Source organism: Conger conger, chromosome 5 (genome assembly GCF_963514075.1).
Source record: "Conger conger chromosome 5, fConCon1.1, whole genome shotgun sequence".
NCBI classification, from domain to species: domain Eukaryota; kingdom Metazoa; phylum Chordata; class Actinopteri; order Anguilliformes; family Congridae; genus Conger; species Conger conger.
In genome coordinates this window covers 38204062-38224755 of record NC_083764.1, presented here as the reverse complement: position 1 = coordinate 38224755, position 20694 = coordinate 38204062, and the positions used below count along the sequence as shown (strand labels likewise).

General features: G+C 39.7%; 1 protein-coding gene across 1 annotated transcript in view; it reads left to right on the top strand.

Annotated features, from left to right (window-relative positions):
- The window catches only part of LOC133128722 (receptor-type tyrosine-protein phosphatase S-like), a 205929-nt gene that overhangs the window by 44779 nt on the left and 140456 nt on the right, over positions 1–20694 (top strand). Inside the window, exon 2 of the mRNA XM_061242447.1 lies at positions 127–207. The gene's annotated coding sequence lies outside the window, so the exon portion shown is untranslated. The remainder of the gene's footprint in view (positions 1–126; positions 208–20694) is intronic.

The following is a 20694-nucleotide window of genomic DNA, read 5'->3' as shown; positions in this document are numbered from 1 at the left end:
TTCCTATTAGATGTCCATCATAACATCAACCCTTCCTTCCAGTTATGCTCTTTTCTGTACATTTCCCTCAAATGAACTTGCTAAATATTACACAAATTAATTTTCCTCTTTCATTTTCTCTTCTAGTTTTAGTTATATGCAGCCAGACTGAAGAATATAGAGAAAAGGAAGACATGAAGCTAAAGGGTTTCTGAGCACAACATTGGGGTAAGGCCCTCTAACCTCATTTTTATTCATTTATTCAAACTTAGCATCAATCTTCTCCAGATGGTGAAATAGAACACATTTATTTTTCTTAATGAAAAAATACGGTTTGCATTCAGAACTCTGAAACCTGCATCATTCATGGTGAGACTTTATTTTCACTGATGGGCAACATGTCATGTCTTGTATTGTGAATCTTGTTTGAAGGTGATCTGGGTTGTTATGAGCTACGGGTTTTGATATGGCTTGCAATATATAAATATGACATGAAATAGTGCGCCTTACAGGTCTTCCTGGGTAAGGGTAAAAATAAGCATTATGCTGGAAACATTTAGTTTGTACTGTATGAAGAACAGATTATTTGCAATTAATTTGCTTTTAAGTTTTGCTATATTGTAATCATTTTACATTTAAATACATTTAACATATGGCATATGACACATCACCAACAAAACAGTGATAAATAAGCAGACCATGGTATAGGCTGTGAATTTTTATGTTATCCTGAGAGACCAGTCTCTAGCTCCTTCTTTTTTAAAAGGATCCTGCTGGGCCATCTAATATTGAGAAGTCTGACCAATGGAACAAAAAATCCATAATGGAAATGTATAGATTTATTTCAAGATTGACTTCAGATTGTTTGCACAGGGCCTTCTGCAACTGACTGAGAAGCAGGCCTTCTGCAGCACACATTATCCTTTCATCTTAGGCTCAATGTCTGGACTGTCAACTTGGTCGCTTTTACATTTCTTTTACTGGTTTTATATACTTATTGTACACTTTATCGTAGTTGAAGGTCCCTGGCAAAAAAGGTACTGGCTTGGATTCCAGCCTTGCAGCAGATAGCAATATTTGAACAGCTGCACAAAGCATAATGAAGGAAATGATACCATGCTCAGCACAAACTGCTTCATTTAACTACATTAGTATGGTACAGTAACTCCAGACCGGTTCCATATCAACACTGGTGTGGACAGACAACACTAGGAGGCAGTTGTGTCTCTAGGATAAATAGACACTCCATTGAGTTTGGGTATGGCACTGTATAGCAATGCTGGTCCCAAAATGTTTACATGAAAGGATGTTAAATTTGGGCATTCCAGGCTACTGCAGAGTACATACAGGCATTTCTGTATCAGCTGTAATGTACACAATGTATACATTTAACAAAAAAACATACTGTATTGTGAAAGTGACACTGCATTTCTTTCAGCCCATGTCATACTTTGGGTTGCTGGCTGTAGGAACAGTACATTTGGATGATATTTCTGAATTTCAGTATTATTAGTAAGCTAATGTTAAGCTTATATTAATGATAGACGGCTGCAGTTTTGATGGACGACATAACTGTAATTTCTTACTTGATTTGCGCTCACAACTACCATTTCATTTTTCCTTCTCAATGAAAGAGAGGAAACGAAAATGTGCACAGCTTGCGACCTAGACAATGCACCACTTGACATCTACCATTTTCCTACCACAAATCAAACCTTTTTTGTCTTTTGTCTTCTTTTTTTTCAGTGCTTCTCCTTACTGCTGCAATTTAGTGTGAATTTCCACCTGGAGAGTTAAGTGTGTTTGGATTTTGTTCATGGGGCTGTAGGACTTAGCTTTCCAGCTAATTGTTACTATTGTGAGGTGAGATCCAACAGTAATTTATTATTTTTTTTTTTATTGGGAGATTTTTACATTTTTTCTCTAAATTTACCGTCACTGTGAACAACTTGAAAAGTGTTTGACTGCAGTCACACAACATATGTATTTGTGTATGCATGAACTATGCATGCTTGCAAGTACCAAAAATTGGGCAACTCTGAGGCATCCTGTTCCTGATTATCTTCAAAAAGCAGTGCGTAGGCAAAAAACATCTAATTTTACTCCGTTTTTGAAAATCATACAACTCCATCAATGCTGATGCCAGTGCCAACAAATTGCTCCCAATAATCACTGCTTGCTGGTCACAAGTTTTATACATGCCACAATTCTCTTTCCACTTCTTAATGATCATCTTGACTTTTCAGTGACATAAAAGTTACAAGAAGCTCCTTGTGGCATTGTTGCTTTAATATTACTACTGGACTGACTTTGATATCACAGTGTGCATTATGCAGTTTAGTGATATGAACAATTTTATATAAGACTAATAACGGCAAGCTCTGAACCAAGACAATCTAAAAAACAGCACTTGTAAAGCCTGGCTTGTGTGTGCAGTATCTGTTTGTACAGTTCTATGAATATAATTTGGAAATTGGCTGGCTGACATTCACAAACGTATTCAATCACGGTTCACCAAAGGAACAACTGTTCCTATTGGATAAGTTGAACAACACTTAGAAAGCCCATAGAAATTGTCCAATAAAATGTTTTATTGTGTAGCAGATTTAGCACATAAACTATGCAGCAAACCCTGAGAGTGTGGATCGCTGGTGAATCCTGTATTTTATCTTCAAGACTACATCGGGAAAACCTACCAGTAGCTATCCAAACGTTGTATGTGATGGGAACGTCTAATTCCCACGCTTGACAGCAGGCTCCTCGCATGTCCAGATTCCAATCAACATAAATGTTGTGGGGAATACTTTGGGCTACCAAACGGGTGTAGTATTAGTTAGAGTCATGAATCGTACAGTCGTCGCAGTTTTATTTGCGATTTACAAGTTTTGATAAGATATTGCGATCTGCGAGTGAAAATCCTCACAAATCGCATTCGTGAAATGAGACCCTGACTAACACAAACATACCCTAAACTCAGATTAATCGGTCTGTCTCAGTATTGTTGTGGAACTTGCTTTTTTAATAATTCCGAGTGAATACAAATCAGCCTCCTCTGTGGAATTCCTAGTAGAATGGCATTTCAAGGTGGCAACAGGTGTATTTCATACTTTTAAAACTAATTTACTTTACACTTTAAGGAGGCTTATTTATTCAAAAGGACATGACTCGTTTAATACAGTGGAAGTATTTGCAGGTTTTGGAGACAAGAACTTACATATTTGGTCTCAAAGGTGTGGATAATAATTGCTGCTGAAGCTAACCTCAGAAAACTTCATTCTTGGGAGGTTGTTTTGCCACTTTAAAACCTGGATCCAAGGGCATTGGCTTTAATGGAGCAGTAACTGTAAGTGCTACGTCTGCCATATCTGGTGGTTGTATAGAATTCCCATGAGTTCCTGCCCCCTAAACTATTATCTGCTCCTGTCACTTTGCTAGATCTACACCTCTATAATACACATCATAATGCAAAAGCAATACAAAATCTCTATTCAATTATAAATACGTTATTTGGGTCATTCTTACAAGGAAAGGAAAACAAATGAACCTTGGATCTTTGAGTTAATTATTTTTGTCATAACAGGATAAACGATTTCACGGTGTTAGGGACTCAAAGGCTTTTTCTTCTTTAAATCTGGCAGCAATATATATTAAAATCGTGTCACATGGAAAACAAATCCTTGCTTGTGGTAATTATTCTCATGCTTGTTACATCAATCTTTTCAATTGAATGTGAAACCAGCTAAAGGGTCACAGAGCTGCATTAATAGGAGAGAGCCCATTGTGCAGAAGTGCCCTGTGGCAGGAAATGGTTGATTTAAATCTAGTTCATTCAAATAATTGATTTGAACTATGATTTAAAAACTGTTGGGTTCAGTCATTGTGTGCTACCTAGGATATGAAAATCTAAATTACCACAGGGGGAAACTAAAATGTTCTATCATAAGACTGAACTGACTAATCTCCATTTCCATTCTTCATAAAAAAACAAATATCTCACCGTTTCCAGGACCTTTACACTGAAATTTTGATTTGTCTGAATATATACGGTAAAATCAATAAAAAAAATTATTCCCTTTCAGCCCTTTGTAATGAATATTTTGAACCAGTCCGTCTGGTGAGCCCACCTAATCGTGATTGATGCCTATCATTTGTTAAGCCTCAGCTTGCCAGGCAGAGTTAGAGCTGGTTGAGAACACTCTGCTGTGTGAGCGTTTCCTTTCTTTTGGCGTAAGCTATCGACTGGGCAGGGCAAGCTCTATGCATACGTAGGTGACGATGGCAGTTGCCTAAGGTTTCATACTTCTGGAGGGGGGGGGGGGGGGGGGTCACAAAACAAAGGAAATGAAAGAAAAAATAAGCAGATAGGATGGTGAGCAGCCACCTCACTCCCCCCTCCTTCCAGTCTGTGACCTCGTCTGAGCTGGCTGAAAGGCTAGAGCCAGGTCAAAATGGACGTGTTTAATTAATGCTTGCTCTACATACGGCATAGCTGTACACATTGTACATGGCTGCGGAGTGTGATATTTGTATGTGTGTGTGAGGTCTTGTGTGAAATGTACAGTATGTGTGCATATGTGCATGACAGAGGGCATGTTTGTGTGGGTAGATCGAGTATATTGTGCATGTGTGGGATGTGAGTAGGGAGGATTACTGTGGCGTTACAGGCGTAGCCCTGACTCTGACACTGTCTGCATGGTTACTGTTCTGTTGACCTTAGTCTTAGTAAACACTGCTTGCTCCCTTCTTCACCAAATAAGGAAAGTCAGTGACTCAGTGAAGAAGATGTGCCCAGCTAGGCGGACAGTTCAGAGGGCCACAGAGAGGAGGGGGTCTATGCTTTCTCCTTACATCAACAACAGTGTTAACAAGCATAACATTACAATAAAAGACAAAATACACATCATTACTTCTGTAGGGAGAGAGAGAGAGATATACATTATGTTATAGAGATATATAGATACATTATCTAGCTAGAAAGAAAACTTATGTTCATATGAGAAATGCATACATTTTACTCCTAAGACTATCATTTGCCTTCAGGTAAGCACTCAGCCTCAAACAGCCAACATTTAGCAGTTTCTCTTGGTCTTGCATGTGTATCTCTGCCAAGACACCACCACTCCCCTGGCAATCACCAGTCAGAGAGCTGCTCATGCATACTCAACCCTACCCTGCATAATGTACAGCTTGGCAAACAGGCTGCAACATGGCAGCAAATGTCAGGAGGCAGGGATCTGGAAAGAGGCTGGATGAGCATAAAATGTATAAAACTATGATGGTGTATGGTTGTAGTGAACAAGCGAACACATTAATTAATGAAATCGAGGTAAGGAAATACACTCACAGGGCACATTTTTACTTTACTACACCTACTTATTAATGCAATTATTTAATCAGCCAATTGTGTGGCAGCAGTGCAGTGCATACAATCAGGTAGATGCGGGTCAGAAGCTTCAGTTATTGTTCGCATGAACCATCAGAATGGGGAAAATTTTTAATCTCAGTGACTTTGACCGTGGAATGATTGTTGGTGGCAGAGAGTGGTTTGAGTACCTCAGAAACCGCTGATCTCCTGGGATTTTCACGCACACTAGTCTCTAGTATGCAAAGAAGAACAAAACAAAAACCAGTGAGCAGCAGTTCTGCAGACAGAAATGCCTTGTTAATGAGAAATGCCAGAGGAGAATGACAGGAAGGTAACAATAACGCAAATAACCACACATTAAAAACAGTGGTACGCATCATAACTCTAAGTGGATAGGCTACAGCGGTAGAAGTCTAAAAAATAAGTCTAATAAATACATAATAAAGTGCTCACTGAGTGTATATGTTAATATTACTCGTTATTTTAATGGTCGTCATCCTCCATATTCTCAGTGTGTATTCACACCTCACTCTCAAGTCTACCATGGCTTTGAAAAAAATGTCATATACACAGGCTCCTCAGTGCTGCATGTCAGGAAGATTAAAAGAAAAAAGTAGGAGGAGCTAGGAAGTGTATATTGCTGATTGGTAGGCGGTGAGTGTACCCCATAGGACTCAGTTGAGTAGGTTTTGTCTTAAAACTGGCCAAATAGTCCATTACCGAAGAAACATTTGGACAAGTAACATTTGGGTAATTAAGATGTCCATATCTCTTGGGGGTGTTTTTATACCAAAAGCTTGGGTACTTTTTTTTTAAACCTGCAGGGGAAACCATTTTTAGGAATACAAATATAGATGTTTTACTTTTAAAAACTAAATTGATCAAAAATGTTTCAAATTTTTTCTCACAATTTGTTAGCCAATTGTATCCTATCTATTCCAATTGCATTGTGCATTGTTTGCAATATAGAACAATCGGCACAATATGAACATGGGGATTTTATCCTTTATGGTATGCATAGCTATCTGACAAAATGTGGTTTAAGAAGGGAAGTGAATTCCTTTAAACATGAAAATCACCTAATTAAGAAAAAGTCACAGCTTATTAAAATGCTTGCATTGCAATTGTAGTTAGAACGAAAATCAGCATATACAGGCGTACTCCAGAGCCAAGTTTGGGAACCACTGTCCTATGGCATCTGAGAAGGCGTTCTCTGGGCTTTAAAGCATAGGCCTACTTCATTATTGATCTGGGCTTTGCCCTTAACACACCCACCAAATGGGAACAAACATACCTCAAAGCCTTTTGCAAAATTTTGCACACCGTTGGGAGGAAACATATCGTTCAACACAGAAACCATAGCAAAATGTAGTGAAACGTTTTCCGATTCAACGTGCCTGTATTTCGTTTGGCAATTGGTATTTTTACAAGTCAATCAAGCTGCAAATTAAACAAGGCTCTTGGCTTTAAAACGAGCTCTCACAGACATGCGTTTCTGTCTGGGTTTGTTCTTCTAATCATTCCACTCAGCAGGGGTCTAGGCTCTTGAGCAGTGAAGCCATTTAAAATCACCTTTCTTAACCCTTTGATGCACAACATGGGTCAAAAGTGACCCGACTGAGTTCTCATTTTTCTATATCTTTTCATAGCTTGTGCATCAAAGTTTTAAATAGGCTGGCATTTATTAGTAAATTATCATAAACAATGGCACATACTGAAATACAGTAGTTTTTCACTATGGCCTAGCTATTGAAGAACTGGAAAAAATGTCTTTCCTTAGAAACCCTTGTTGTGTTCCTCGGTTTTTGAATATATGCACAATGGGCCTCATGCAAGAACATTTTCATATTCATGTTGTACACTTCTCTTAGTTTTTTTCACATGAAGAACTTGTACGGATTCAGATTCATAAGGACTCAACAAACACTTCTAACTTCAGAAAACTGTCTTGTTATAATAGCTGTTATAATACAGTATATACGGTACTGGTCAGTTATGTCAGATAGATGGCCAATGGCATTATCAAGAACACAGTGGACACAGTCCACCATATAGTTGGTACCTGGACTATGGTTCATGGCACTATGTTTGGCAAAGCATAACAATATGGAGGACTGTGGATAAACTTATTCCTCCTAAACAGTCCACTAAAATAGGTTTCTTGATTCATATTTGATTTGCAACGCCTATTTTGAAAGTTTGATCCGAGTTTGGTGAGCCAGGCCAGCTGCACTGAAATGCACTGCAAGCCTCTCCATAGAAAATTAATGGAATGCATTCTTTACATGATTTATACGACAGGTTGGGACCACTCATAAATTTTGTTCCCACCTAAGAAAAAATTTGTCATATGAGAAAATTGGCGAATGCACCACGTTCTGTTACATCACTCGTAAAAGGGATTTAAGAACAAATCTGTTCTCGGTTCTTGCATGAGGCCCAATGTTTTTTTCTAGTGGTGGGAAACATGTTTGAGATGAGCTGTGTGCCATAATTTTGCAGTTGGCTGATGTGAATTCTGAGAAATAAACACCAGAGAAAATGCATCATAAGGCACCTTTTTTTTTCTTTTTTTAAATTCTTAAGTACATTCTGTACATTACATGAATAATTTCTCACATATTTCATAGGTTTTGCTACTTTAATCTTTATGGAACACGTGTGTCATTTAAATGCTGCCATCATGTGTGGTGTGTGTCTACGAAGTTATAATGCTTTATTTAAAGACAAGCTTGAAATCAAAATTCCTCAATTTAGTCATACGTATATATTCCAAAAAATCTAAAATATTTTTATATTTGTGTATTTTCAAACCAACGTTTTTTCCATCCACAGGAAGTTACACGATTTGAAGTCATTGTGTTCCAGTGGGCGGGCATGTTGATCAAAAGTCAAATTTATTTTCCCCTCCAAATAACAACCTTTTCACACAGCGGTATGCATCCTCATTTGGTTGGTCATAAGGCAAACCATTCAGCTGTATAAGAATAAGAAAATTCAACAATTACCATGACCACACCTAATTTAAATACCAACCCACATGGGTGCATGGTTAATTTGCTATTTTAAGATAGTATAGGCACTAAACGGGAAATTGACAATGTCTGCCTGGCAAAGAGACTTTGAGTCCAAGATAGAGCCCTGTGATTCTTATTAATCTTTTAAGGAGTGCATTCAGGGATTTTTTTACAAAATGTTTCTTGAAAAATATTGCCATTTGTTGATGGTTACATTTCAATTATATGTTATTTTATCAAATCGTGTAACAATAAGTAATTTATATTATATAAGCAAACAATGTTTAACCAAAGTTAATACTTTTGCCACTTTTTTTACTTTTTTAAGTTTAATTTTCCTTCATTCAATTTCAGTGTAAAGGATTATATATAATATCCTATCAAGAATGGGGGGGTTGTAGCCTACTCACAACTGTGTTGGTGGGGGCGGATCAGTACTGGAAAATCTGTCCTATCAGTGCCATACTATGTGGGGGTTATTTTCATGACTGAATAGCAAATTAAGTGGTGTTTACGGAGGAGGGGGTTGGAATCCCCCCATCCCCCATTCATTTTAGATGCCCCAATTCTATTCCTTCTTTCCCTACACAGATCTCAATGGTTTCAAATAACGGTTCGGTCTGAGGCCCGCATCTGCTTTCACTCCGTAGGGTCATTCAAATGAAACGCCGCTTGATCGCGACGACTTTTTTTGGCTGCTGGGCGAAGGAGAAAGGAGATTAAAGAAAGATAATTTGGGATCTGAACGAGAAAAGTCTGTTGCACAGTGATATATTGTGCGGGGCATGTGGAATCCAGCTCAGTGGAGGGACCACGTAGCATACTAGGGGAGTGTTGTGACTTTTTACGGATAATCGAAAGAAATTGCGGATTTACAATCCGAGTTTGCCGTTTTAAATGGATGCTACATAATCCCCTTTAAGGAAATATACTTCTCACAAGAGTCGTCTTGAAAAAAGGAAAAGGTTGCCTGCTGAAGTAAGTTCATTTTTCAAATAAATGTTAACTTTTCCATCTGGATGTGTGTACGCTTTGCAATACAGGGAATACGTGTTCTCCCCATAAAATGCAGCATATGGCATAGCCTACTACCTGGAGAAGTAATTTTTGTTGTTGTTGTTTGGCAATTATCCATTGTTTTGACGGCGAAAACATTAACTTCAGCGAATTTCCAACCTAGGTAGCATACGATTCAATGTTGCTTGCTGACAAAATAGTAAGTGCATGCTAGTCAACTAACGTAAACCTATATGTTTAAAAGAAATATTTTAAAATAACAAGCGTTATTTTAAGGCAGTTATTCATTAATCTTTTTGTAGCTATGGAATGATGCATAATTTCACCGAAATCAGTCGAACCTGCTTTGTCTAGAGGCGATGACAAAAACAAGCTATGCCCACGGAATGCCCACCGTCTTCGCAGTTCTTTTTGCCCGACTTTGAAATGCTGTGTGTTTGCATGTTATTACGTTATTATTTCGTCCTATTAGACTATTTTGCTTAGAGAACGGCCCCGCAGGATATTTTGAAGTGTTGAAATTTGTGGGCATGAGTAGCAGGTCTGCGTTATTGATATATAAATTATCGGAGGAATTTAAGAATATATGGCCTACAGCATTAACATAGATGCTTCATGTATGATTTTTTAGATGTATGATTTCACTCTTTTGTGCAGTAAGTGGCATATAGCGTAACGCAGTTGTGACTTGCATTATTTTTCATTTGCTGCATTTGGAGATGTGCAGTAGCTAGACAATGTAAACATTGTGACGTGCCTGTTTTAGTAATTTATTATAAATGTACTTATAAAGTAGCCTATGCGTAGGCTTGCTGTTATAATACGATGCTTTGCAAGCGTCGATTGATTTAAGAATGAAATAATGCATCATCGGCCTAAGGTTGGGGACACGAATCAGAATGAGAATAGTCTGTTTGAAAGAAGCTCATTCTCTGTCCAGTTGTAAACGGTATTTTCTCCACTAACTGAATCTGAAAAGTCTGTATCTGAATCTGAAAAATATCTGTGCGTGTGTTTCCCCCTTCCCCCAGGGCAACATTAGGCGTATTCACTGGGTTACCGTTCCAGAATTTATTGAGACATAAAGAATGCAAACCAATTAATCAATGTCACCTATGCTGGATGAATGCCGAGCAGGCCAGTAAACATAACAAAGATAGATTTGGAGACAATGCGGTGGCATTTAGTAAAACTGTTTAAACTTTGAAAAATACACTTATGATTAGTAATAAATGAAAACAGTAAATGCTATACCAGCACTTTGACAATAATTGCTTACCAGATTTGCTTTTAGCCAAAGATGTAGAGTCAGTTGACTAGACTTTCTTTCTTTCTTTCTTTCTTTCTTTCTTTCTTTCTTTCTTTCTTTCTTTTCAAATGGGAAAACTAAAGTTTGAGGTGAAAGAGAAAATCACAGGCAACTTTGAGGATTCATGGGTTGAAAATTGACCTAGCATATAGGCCTACTCCGCAAACTGCTGTTGCTCAACAGATAACAGGTACAACATGACAACTTAAGGAAATGTAAAGTTTCCACCCTATAACATTACAAATTGAAACAACAAAATCAGAATCTGCATTTTTGGGGAACTGAGGTTTGAGGGCAAAAAAAACACCTAATTTACATATGTATTTATTTTGGACCAAAAGTGAAATTGAAATTGTGGATAACTTTGTTTGTAAAGTGTAAAAATAAGCAATCCTTACTGCTATTTTCATCTTTGAAGAAATATTGGTATCTTTAGATAGGGTGGGGGGTCCAATATGGGTCAACTTTGAGGACCCCTGTCCCTTGAATGGTTGGTCGTCTAGTTAATCAAACCACATTCTTACATTCTCTCATATGGGTTTAATTTACCCACCAAAAAACCAAGAACATTGCTCTTCATGTGGTTTTAATATTCACCAAGTAAAATATAAATAAAGTGTTTCAGAACCTTTAAAGTGCTAGTAACTAACCTTCCACCAATTTCGGGGTTTGAAACGAAGGGGTGGCCTGTAGCGTAGTGGTTAAGGTAAATGACTGGGACAGGCAAGGTTGGTGGTTCAAATCCCATTGTAGCCACAATAAGATCCGCACAGCCGTTGGGCCCTTGAGCAAGGCCCTTAACCCTGCATTGCTCCAGGGGAGGATTGTCTCCTGCTTAGTCTAATCAACTGTACGTCGCTCTGGATAAGAGCGTCTGCCAAATGCCAATAATGTAATGTAATGAAACACTGAAGTCAAAAATGTCCAAAATCAAAACACTGTTCAAATTGATTGAAAAGTGTCAGTAGAGTTTAAAATGGCAATGTAATATTTCCCTGTCAGGGCAGGGTACACACAGGTTTTACTGGCACTGTCTTACTGTTGAGTATTCGGGCCTTTTTTGCATCTATAGCTAATGCAGCTGCATTTGGCGAGAGGCTATAACTTGCTTGCGCAAACAGGAAAATAGAGAAGTCTGGCTCCAATCTGCTATATGGTATATGGAGTAGGCAGCACTGTACTCTTCTATTGTACACGTGTCTGTGACCAAACACAGTGTGCTGTTCTCTTGTACATGCTGTCTGTGACCAAACAGTGCATTGTACTGTTGTCTGTACTGTCTCTGACCAAACGGTGTGCTGCTCTCTTGTAGGTGGTGTCCATGACCAAACATTGTGTGCTGCACTTTCTTGCAGCTGCAGTTCAATGTGCGGTCCTGGAGCACACCAAAGCTCCAGCCTCAGTCTTCTCTGATTAGTGTCTAGGAGCCTTATGGCAAAACAATTTCTGCAGCCCTGTTTCTCAGCCTCTGTGTTACACTCCAGAGTATTATATAATATACTCTCTGAAGTACTAAGCCAAAGATATCCAGCTACTGGCAGTTGCATCTTGAGTTTTAAAAGATCTTTATCAGCATTCAGTTTTTCAGTTTCCATTTTTGTTCTCTGCAGCACAGCAAATGGTTCCTGATGCATTGTTAGCACCTGTGCTGCTAACAAGCCTTCTTACTGCAACGTGTGTCATATTTCAGCTAAAGTGAACAAATATACTTTTTCTCCGCAATGTCTCGTTTAGCTTCCTTGTCTTGTGTAAAGCTGAACACATGCTGTACTGATATCATCATTACAGTGTAAATGCCAACATCCATTCAAATCCCTATCACTTTGCTAGCCTGAAGGGTGATGATGACACTTCATTAAACCAGGAAGATAGTAGAGAGTGGTAACTAACGGATTTGTGTCACACACGATAACACCACGGTTAATGGAAAAACATGAAAATGTGATTTTTTCGGCGAAATAACCACTAGATCACAGCGCAGAATGCGGACAGTCGAACCACCAGGCCTCCAAAATTATCCTTTAAAGCGGTTGCATTGAACATGGAGGGCATATGTGGTTTTCTGTAATTGGTTTTTTTTTGTGGCACATTTTGCTGGCCAGATCACTCGGGGTGCCACACTGGTGTAGGTCACAGCTGTGAAACCCTTGAGCCGCTTCGCACGAGTTGAAATTTCAACCCTGTGATTGATACGCTTCAGTTATTTTCTGATGCCATACATGCAGAATTTGATAACTCTCTTCACCTTGTCGTAGAAAAAAAAAATGAACGCACAAAAACTCTTGCCCCACCCGTTTGTGTTTACCGAATAGCGGCTTCTCCGAGTTGTTTAATTAACGCCCGGCTTGGGCGTGCTCAGCTGTTTTTTCCTCATGTCCCCCTCCCCAGCCCCCTTGGCTCAGGCTGTAAAGTGGAAGTACCAGCTGGTGCTCCTAGATTGATCTGCCTCCCTTCGGGCCATCGTGACATCCCTAGTCTTTCATAAAGGCAGTCGGCCATTCGCCCAACTTAGCACCTTTACGATGTTTGGGATGAGGTCGCTGCCCCTTTTGTACTGCTCGGGGTCACGTCTGCAAACGGCCTGCTGGTCTATTTATTTTCCTATTACGTTTGACCAGCTGGTTTATATGACCTAGTGAATCACACAGACAAAATTCTTGTGTGTTTTTTGTGGTAATGCCAGGTTTCAATTTAAAATTTCAATTTAAAATGTGGTCAAGTAATTGGCATGGTACTTTTTATATTCTGCGGATATAGGCATTCCTTTCGTTTGGTACTGTGAAGTTTTTTAATTAAGCTTGTTTAAGCTTTATTGTTTTATTGCAGTCTCACTGCTAGTTACTTCAGTCATTGGACAAGGCTGATTTTAAGAGTTGAAACAGGCTGGTGGGCTTCCAGGGACATTATAGTATTACAGTTTGGAAACTGGACTTTTATTACAGGAGGGCTGAACATTTCATTCAAAGACGGAGTGAACAGTCCTTTCTTTTAACTGTAGGCTTTGTCAATGGAACAATGATAGTGCACATTCCAGGAGATTGGATGTGTTGCGACTGCTATTCAACTGCAGATTTAGTGACGTTCGCACAGTGACATATACAAGAAATAGGCCTAACATGCTGTAATAATGACAAAGTCATTCTAATACAAAATAATTGTTTTAGCAACAACGGTTCCTTATTTTATAATTTGCACAGTGCAAACAAGCATAGGGGGACCACAACTTCTATGCATTTTAGAACTTCACAGACAACATGAATCGGGCTAAAATTTGTATTCTTTTCACAACTTTTTTGGAGCTGCTAATTATAGCTATTTAGCTATAGCTGCACCATTCACTCGTTAGCAATCTCAGAGTAACACCCAACTTAATGACTTAGCTGGTTTTAAAATCAGTTTAATTGGTTTAATCCAAACTGTCTCTCAAGGATTGATCAATTTCCTTTTGTTGCTTTATCAGTATATTTGGGATTATTGTCTTGCTGTAGAATGAACCGCCAGCCAATGACTTTTGAGGCATTCACTTGAACTTGAGCAGATAGGATTTGTCTATACACTTCAGAATTTCCTTTGCTACTGCCATCAGCAGTTATATCATTCATGGAGATAAGTGAGCCAATATCTTATGCAGGGATACATGCCCAGGCCACAAGACCCCCACCACTGTGTTTCACAGATGAGATGGTATGCTTTGGATCTTGGGCAGTTCCTTCTCTTCTCCATACTTTGCCCTTGCCATCACTCTGATATAAGTTAATTTTTTTCCAGAACTGTGGTCGCTCTTTTAAGTACTTCTTCAGTACTACTGTAACCTGGCCATCCTGTTTTTGCGACTAACCAGTGGTTTGCATCTTGCAGTGTGCCTCTGTATTTATGTTCATGAAGTCCTCTGCAGACAGTGGTAATTTACAAGTCCACACCTGACTTCTGAAGAGTGTTTCTGATCTGTCGGACAGGTGTTTGGGGATTTTTCTTTATTATGGAGAGAATTCTTCTGTCATCAGCTGTGGAGGTCTTCCATGGCCTGCCAGTCCATTTGCGATTAGTAAGCTCACCAGTCTTCTCTTTCTTCCTCAAACCGTTTTATTCTTAATGTCTCATAATGGCTTCTTTGACTTTCATTGCCGCAACTTTGGTCTTCATGTTGATAAACATGTTGATAAAGAGCTAAATAGTTTCCAGAGGTGCTCGAAAGACTGGGGGAAAGACTAGATGAAGAGAGCTCTCTTATACCTGCATTAAGGAGGCAATGAAACACACCTGAGCATTACAAACATCTGTGAATCTATGTGTCCCAAACATTATGGTGCCCTGAAATGGGGGACTATATATAAACACTGCTGTAATTTCTACATGGCGAAACCAAAGTGTATAAAAATACCTTTTAATGAAATCTGAGAATGATGAAATCTGAGAATGTGCACTTTAACTACACTAATTGTGTGATTCCGAATCTAAAATTGTGCCGAATTAGAGGCAAATCAAGACATAATGGGTCTTTTTCCCAAACATTATAGAGGGCACTGTGACTGTGTGCAGAAGAGCTTTTTTTGTCATTCGTGGTTTAGAGGATTAATTTTACATTTAGAACTGTGTAATTACGTGTAATTATGTGAATTGTGAAATAGGGGAATATGGTCGACTTATGCTACATTTTAAAAAGGAATGCGCTGTTTCTTGTCCAGTATATGCCCAACACAGGGACTACATTTAAATGCAGAGCATAAAGGGAATTCTGAATGTGTGCCTTCAGAATTGATGTTATGGGTACACTGTGTACATGGACAATGATTTTATCCAGTCTGTGTAATTTTTACAGATTTTATATATGAACATACATGCTTTGTGTGTGCTGATTTTATGAATGGTTTTTCATCACATCAGGAAAGATAGGGTGAATCAGACAGCTGCAAAGTTTGTTAAATCATGACACAGCTTGAACAAAAGACAGGAGCTACTTGTGCTAATATACAGTATGTAGCTTTTCCAAATCCCTACATCAAATGCCCATCCCCATCCCCCAACTCCTCTAACATGAAAGCAGTTGAATGCTCTTGGAAAAGATTAGTGGGAGGTAGACCTACTTTTAGGATTCAATGTACAATCAATCAATCTACAGCTGCTATTTTCCCATATTCAGTCAAGACATCTGAATGTGTGAGGAATTCTAAACAAGCTTTCATTTTACATGAATGAGATTGAAACTTTTAACAGATTATCCCAACGGAATATCCCACCTCTTCTATTTTGTTGGCATTCAAAATATTGTTTGAAATACTGCATTCCAAAACAAAAGGCGGTTACATGACAACTGATCATTTTTGATAATATATAACATCTTTGAAGTTTGAACATTATTAGAGGGCCTGGAAAAACAATGAGTTGGTGCTGGAGGGAGGCCGAGCAGGGAGCAGAAATACAGCATGCCTGAGGTGGAGCTTGTCTTTCGATGCCTGGCAGGGGAATGGAGGTGAGTGAGGGCTGTGGGGGGGGGGTATTGTGGCTGTGGCTCAGATGCTGGGAGCCACCTCATTTCTCATCCCTGGCAGGCGTGGACATGGCTGTCGGGGGCTGGGCTGGGGGGAGGGGAGGTGCGTAAGATGGGGGAGGGGGAGAAAGTCAGTCTATCGATGCTGAAAGGCGTAGTGGAGGGGGCCCGGGGGTGTTGAGGGAGGGAGAGCAGGGTTTTCATGTGCTAAAAGCTGTTAATCATCTGGCTTTTGTGTGGGGACAGAGCTTAGGTCCAGCGGAGTTGGCTTGACCCTTTTCAAAAGCCCCCCCCCCCCCCCCTTTGTTGCTGTCTCTCATCCGAAATTGATGGAAATCTGGTGTGCTGGGGGAGGGGGTAGATTGGGCCAGGGGTTGGTTGAAGGATGACGATGATTGCGATGGGAAGAGGGGGGTGTCATTGAATGAGCCGGGTAATGGCCCCATGGGAATGGGCAGTTTTAGAAGGCGGAGGGTAAAGTGTTTCAGAGGGTTTAATGCAAGCTAGGTACCATGCGTAAGAGTTGGTGGTGGGTTCAATGTTAACTTGAAGTGGACACCATATAGAAGTCTCAGACATTTGTGTTAACTAAAGATGCGTATATGCACAAGTCTCTCTGTGTTGACTTGTGCTGTAGGGTACATTAAACCTGGCAGTAGGCTGTATTTCAACCCTTGGCCTTATTTTGGATATCTCTCTGAAACTCCTGGAGTACAATGCATATTAAACCTTTTGGGCCAGATTTACTTACATGAAATTTGCAGCGCAAAATGCGGCCTGAGAAGGGTATATTGGTGCGGTCGCAGTCTGCCTGAAATTAACGTCTTGTTTACGAAGGCTACAGCTCATTATGCTATCGGCGAATGGGACTGCCTACTGATCGCATTTTGCGAATGAGGCAGATCTTAAACATCGCCATCTATAAAATAGGTGTTTAGTGCATTGGGGAAAAAAATGTATCCAGCGCCGGACAACGTGTGTACATATTCCAGCTGTGGCGACCATTGATGTTTAAATTAATCCAAATGTGAAATTTCATAGACAAATCGACCCTTGTTAATTGCGTTAACTTTAGTAAATTCAATGGAATACATAATCGGCCACACTCATAATATCTCTGCCATTTATTTGCGTGATCCACCCTTAAATGCATATGCGTAAATGACCGAGGCACACTTTGCGATGGCTCACCTAGAAAAACATGCATATTGTGGTTCCAGCCCTGTGCTCCAGTTTCATACATAAGATGCATGTTTCCAGGGCAGAATAAGTCATTTTTGCGCCTGAAGATGGTCACAAAAGACATCTGGCCCTCCTCTAATCAAATTCCTAGATATAACTGGGCAAATTGGTTTATTACCCAAACAGTAAAATATAACTTATTTTGAGCATAAGTAAAGAAGCTTGCCCTGTCAGACAAAGATAAAGGCTCTCAGCTCAAGATTCACTTTTTGAACTCCCTATTTTCACTCAGCCTTTGAAGACAGTAAAGCTCTGCAGCAGCATAATTGACTGGAAAAAAATAACACGTATAATGACTAAATGAACACGTATATATCTATGTCAGATTAAATAATCACAATTTATAGTTTGGATCCTCCAAGAACAGACCAGCACAATCACAGAAATGAATTGTGTGGATTAAATGTTACATAAGTGATGCATTTTCATTTTGGATGTTTTAATAATTCTGCATAGCCCTCAGTATAGGGTGGGCTTTACCAAACCATGAAGCATTGTTCCATTTTGGGGTGTGAGCTCTGAGAATGCTTTTATAAGACTAAAGCGAAGGACAAAACTACACTTTATCTTCCTGTGGATGGTAACTGGAGGGAGGACTTGAGAAGTTAAAAGCTTGAAAGGGTTTACTGGGTCAGAAATTGCTGTTATCTGTGCCAGGATGTTGACAGAGCTGGGTAGATGTTCATCAATAGAGTGTGGATGAAAGCAGATACAAAATGATGATGGATATGTAAGTTCATTCCTGGAACTGAAGGAAATGAGCTTGATTCCCTGTAGTATTTACAGGTCAAACTTACTATAGAGCCTGGTGGCCTACACTCACTGAGCACTTTATTTGGAATTTATTTGTTATATATATTTTTTCTGCTGCTGAAGCCTATCCACTTAGAGGTTCGACACGTCGCGTGTTCTGAGATGCTCTTCTGCATACCACTGTGTCAGCTTTGACCAGTCTGGCCCTTCTCCTCTGATCTCTCTCATTAACAATGCGTTTTAGTCTGCAGAACTGCCGCTCACTGGATGTTTATAGTTTTTCCACACCATTCTCTGTAAACTCTAGAGACTGTTATGCTCAGAGTTTCTGGGATACTCAAACCACCTGACATACATTAGTAACATACTGCCCATCCTTGACCACTGTTCATTGCGGGGGTTTGGGCAAGAACTTGAAAGCTAGGAGAGAACCAGCCTTCAAATTTGTATTATTAAACAGACTATTCACCTTTGTCCATCTATCCAAGTGCATGATTCCATTGTTAAATATCTAGAAGTGTGATTCATTCGACCTCATTTTAATTTTTGAGATGCTTTGTGTACTTGTTTGACAAAAAAAAATTTACTGGGACTATGGGAAAGTGGAAAAACTTTGGCTGCAGGGAAATGGGTTCAACATTTTGCTCCTGAGAAGATGAGCAAATAAGAAAAATTGGCACTGGTGGTGTTAGAAAATAGGTACATTTCACAAAGAATGACATGTTGGGAATGAGGAAATATCGCCTCTGGAGAGGGATACTGTTAAGGTGCATCTCGTGTTTAGAGTGAGTGACCTGCATCACACGTAGCAATCTTGTATTTCATAAATATCTGGAAAAAATAGATGGACAACTCTCTGTCATTGCAGCTTTGCTTTTCATCCCAGCTTGTGGTTTGTTTTGTGGGTATTATTATGTTTTAAAGCAAAGCCTGTGTTGGCAGTAGGCTAATGGAAAGGCCTCTCTATTGTAAATCACAATACAGTCTTGCTCAGTGTGTGTCTTTAGAGAGAGCTGCATGGAAACAGATTTGCTGTAATGAGACTTGTTTTGTGCACTTGGAGGGTGTAGGGCGGTAAAATTGATTGATTGAGGCCTTGCGATATGCTTAGCTTTGTTTTTCTGAAGTTCCACAGAGCCTGCCATCTGATCCTTAAGGACATAGAGATGCACAAAATGGTTGACTTAAGTAAGGTTCAGTCTGGGAGATTTAGGGGATTTGCCAGGACTACCCTTGAAGATCATTGTCAAAGTAGAATTCATATTCTATTCCGGTTCTTGTCTGTACATATAGATTATCGAACAGAAACATGGGTTCAGTGCCTTGGTGGCTGGAAACAAAGTTGTCTGCATGGAAAGATGTTCAGAGCACTCCCAATTCTATATTGCTTAGGTATCCATTGCAGTATTCTGCTAACTAGCTGTCTTGAGTCAATTGGTTGTAAGCGCTGCTGTCCTTATTTAGCATATGGCTAATGACATCCTCTGTGAACATAAGGTTATAGTGGAAATAATGAGCCATCCATCCATCCATTATCTTAACCCGCTTATCCTGAACAGGGTCGCAGGGGGGCTGGAGCCTATCCCAGCATACATTGGGCGAAAGGCAGGAATACACCCTGGACACGTCGCCAGTCCATCGCAGGGCACACACACCATTCACTCACACACTCATACCCACGGGCAATTTAGACTCTCCAATCAGCCTAGCCTGCATGTCTTTGGACTGTGGGAGGAAACCGGAGTACCCGGAGGAAACCCACGCAGACACAGGGAGAACATGCAAACTCCGCACAGAGAGGCCCTGGCCAACGGGGATTAGAACCCAGGACCTCCTTGCTGTGAGGTGGCAGTGCTACCCACTGCACCATCCGTGCCGCCCCGAAATAATGAGCCATTACTCAAAATAACTAAGAAACTCATTCTAACTCAACTATAACTGTTAGAACTGCCGTCTGAGGTGAAAATGAGCGATCAGAAATCAAGTAGCTCATTCAGTGGTGCAAAGCAGTGTCAATCTCTAATTAAATAGATACACTGAGCTATTGGCACCTCTGGTTGTGATGAAGGTAATTTGTCAATAATGTAAACGATACTACATGGTTGCTACAATATGCCAAGTCAAGCAGTCAAATTAGGTAAATTGTCAGCTGCAAAGCTAGCTAGCTAGATGGTAAAGAGAATGGATGGAGCTAAAAAAGAAACAAACCTGCAGCCACAGTATGTAACCAGAAATGGAATTTATACCCTACAACTGGGGGGAAGTCTGTGCCAGACGATGTGCAGAGAGGCAAGTACAAATCTTTCTCCGTTTGCCACAGAGGGGAACAGACTGTGAAGTGATGAGCTGCCAGCGAGTCTCACCATAAAACTGCCATGCAAAAATTAACAAGCATATCAGTGCCTGCATTTTATATAAAATCAGTCACACTGTTGCAAGAGCGAACCTTGCATGAAAATGTTTACAAGAAGATTTGTATGTAAATTGTGAAAATTGTGAACTGTTTGTAGAACAACAAATGTGT